Source organism: Crocodylus porosus, unplaced genomic scaffold (assembly GCF_001723895.1).
Source record: "Crocodylus porosus isolate Cpor-Errol unplaced genomic scaffold, CroPor_comp1, whole genome shotgun sequence".
Lineage (NCBI taxonomy): Eukaryota > Metazoa > Chordata > Crocodylia > Crocodylidae > Crocodylus > Crocodylus porosus.
Window position 1 is genome coordinate 6,429,634 of NW_017728916.1, and position 3,136 is coordinate 6,432,769.

General features: G+C 61.0%; 1 long non-coding RNA gene across 1 annotated transcript; it reads right to left on the reverse strand.

Annotated features, from left to right (window-relative positions):
- Positions 1-1,404: 1,404 nt before the first annotated feature.
- Positions 1,405-3,047, reverse strand: LOC109311096. The gene is made up of 3 exons (XR_002101409.1): positions 2,192-3,047; positions 1,962-2,033; positions 1,405-1,573 (listed from the first exon to the last, which is right to left on the reverse strand). It is a non-coding gene; the product is annotated as an uncharacterized LOC109311096 (long non-coding RNA).
- Positions 3,048-3,136: the final 89 nt, after the last annotated feature.

Here is a 3,136-nt window from a genome sequence, read left to right on the forward strand (position 1 = left end):
CCGCACAACCTAGCCGCGCGCCACCGGCCCGCCCCCGCCGCGCGCCCATTGGCCGCGCTACTGCGCCCGCCCCGCGCTCAGTGGCTATCCGCCCTGCTCGTTAGAGGCTGTTCGGGGGTGAGGCGGGGCTGAGCCCGGGGCGGCACCTCCTGCCGAAGCCTATTGGCCGAACCGGCCTCGCGGCCCGCGAAACGCGCTGCCAATCACCGCCCGAGCTCTCAAGCTTGGGTGAGAGGCGCGAAGGGGACAAAGGAGCGCGGCCTCGCTCGGCCCGGAGGCGGGTGCGCATGCGCAGACCCGTGCGGCCCGGCTCGTGCGCGGCGGGTGCAGGCGCTCCGGGCCTCGCAGCGGGTGCTGTGCCGGCCCCCCGGGCGAGCAGACGCTGGCCGGGGCCCTGGCCCGCCTCGGCGTGCGGGACTCCTCGCTACAAAGCCCCGCAGGAGCGGGTCGGACCGGCCTGGCCGAGGGCAGCTTGTGCGGCGCCCGGGGCCGAGCTGGGAGCGGCACCGGCTGCGGGGGACGAGCCGGTGGCAGCTGCGCTGCTCTTGCCGTCTTCGTCTCGGGGGCAGCAGGGAAGCGAAGTGCCCGTACTTACAACTGCGGCAGTGAATGAGGGCAGGACCGACCGGCTGCGAGCGCCGGGCCGCCCTTAGCCCACCGCCCACTCCGGCTTCCCGGCCGGCGGCCGTGGCGCTGCACTGGCTGAGGCTGGACCAGCTTTGGCCATGCCCCCAGGTGGCTTTTCAGCCTTCCCTGTGCTGCTTTCTGCTGCCCCACGACCGCTCGCGGCTCAGGCCCATCTCAGCCCAGCTGCTCCAGCTGAAGCCAGTAGTACAGCTTCCAGTCACCCCAGCAGGACCTGAGTTGGGTCCAAGCTGGCTGCTCTTGAAAACCTCCCTCCCCCCACCTCCTCCCTTCCCTCATGCTTTTAGCCACCTTAACAGGGTGGCTAAGTCTGGGCTTGTGACACATGGGACATGTTGCTGACCACTGGCATGTGACTGGAGACTCCAGCCCCAAGTAGGCAAGTTGCCTAGAAGAGCCGTGTCTGTCCCTTCCCAGACCAGCTGGGTGCCACATCCATGCACTGCTGAAAAGGGAGCTAGGTGTATGCCACTTCCCAGTGCCTCTGCTTCAGCCTGCCCAGGCACAAGTAAGGAGGCTCTCATAGCCTTGGGCTCATCTCACCGCCCAGGAGCGTTTTACAATGGGATGCAAACAATGGGTGTGTTTGAGGCTCAAGCCAATAAGGAGTCTAGCCCCCTCCTCAGAACCAACACAGGTCGTCTCCAGATGTACCTGCAGCTCTGATGTGGGCAAGCACTAGGAGTCAGTTTTTGAGCAAGATGGCTGTCCATCTTTATACACTTCACTGAAAATATTCATAGTTTCATAGTTTATGTGAACTTAAATGCATAGTCTGTTCCAGTTCTGAAGCTAGAGAGATTTCCCACAGTGCACACCAGGAGGATCCATGAGATGAGACCAGGCCAGGCTTCCTGCTCGGATGCAATTGTCATCTGCACCTCAGGAACAGCAGGATTACTCAGAATTGGGGGGAAGAGGTATGAACCTGTGCAAAGGAGATGCTGACAGGCATCAGACTGATCCGTGGCATAGCCCTGCCTCCCTCCATGCCTCTCAGCCCCACTGGTGACCAGTTTCTTTCCCATCTTACCCATCAGCATGCTCAAGATAGCTCTATGGGAGCCTCAGGAATTAACACCATTAAATGGAGCTAAGCTTTTAATATACTGTACTAAGACTAAATAAATAACATGCAAACTGGCAGGAAGCCCCCCAAGTCCTGGCTCTTTCAGCACTGGTTTCCAGTTGCTGCATGTGCAGGTACAGCCTGAGATGAGCCAGTTCTGGTCAGAGGTGGCTCTAGATCCTTGCCCTAGAAGAAGCCCGTGACAGGCTCTACCCTGGCCCTCCACCTCTCAGCCAGAGCAGCTTACTTCCTCTCCCCTCTCCTCAGTCTCCCAAAGGCTGCTCCTGCTCCTTGAGGCCCTGCTGGGTGCCAATGGTCCCTAGGAGCACAAGAAAGCACAGGCACTTTCTAGTTTTCAAGTTTTCAACCATGCAGCCTTCATAGCATTTTAACATTGTTTTCTGGAGTCTCTCTTAGCATTTACATTGCAGCAGCAGTCAGGAAGACAGGGGTGCCCTGCTTGCACATGCACATTACCTGTTCATTGCTGCCACCTCAGAGCCATCTGCCCTGGCCTCAGCAGCACTGACTGGCAGCCTCCTAGGTGCTTGAGCTGGAGAAGGAGGGCCCCTTGCAGCCCCCAGGGGTGGCCGATGCCCAGCCAGGGCGTGGAGGAAGAAATTCCACAGCACAAGGTGCAAGCAAGCCAGGCAGGCTGTTGGGATCACAGCAGCCTTCCACTTTCCTCCTGGCTAGTCTGGAGCCCCGTCTTTCCCTCAGCTTCAGCTGCTACAGCAGTGGGTGCTTTGCCATGCCCAGAACTTTGCATGGCCCTTTGCCCCATGTGCTGCGGCTTGCCTTGTGCTTCAGCTGTGAGCCCCCTTCCTCCTACACGTCCCATTTCCTTGCCTTGCTGTGCTCCAAGCCTGCGGCTCGGCCCTTCCCCCACTCCAGCGGTCTGCCGGAGCCTGGACGAGGGGGGAGGGGTGGAAGGAGCAGGTGGTGGTGGGGGGAGGTGAAACCTGTAGAGGATGGAGGGCAGCAGGTCCAGGGCAGCTGTAAGAGTGTGGAAGGGGCCGAGGTGTTCCCAGGAGAGGGGATGGAGAAGACCTGGCTGCACTGTGGGGTGGGGTCCTGGGCAGAGGCACGGGCTGGGGGCAGGTACAGACTGGGGAGAAGAGAGGAGAAGGGCAGGAGAGGTAGTTGGAAGTAGGGATACAGAAAAGCACGGCGCGGGACAGCAAAGCAGGCAGGCTCTTAAGCCTGTTGCCTGGTGGGGACAGGGGCAGGAGGGCTTTGGCAATGGATGCTGGGGGCTTCCCTGGGCTACCTGCGTGGGGGCAATCAGGCTAGCTGGTCTCTGGGCTGGGTGAGTGCAATCTGCAGGGACAGCGGGTGAGTTTTTAGGCTCTCCCTGTGATTGGGGGGAGGCAGAGCCCCTGGGGCCAGCACTGGAGCTCCGGGAGGGAAGATCTAGAACGG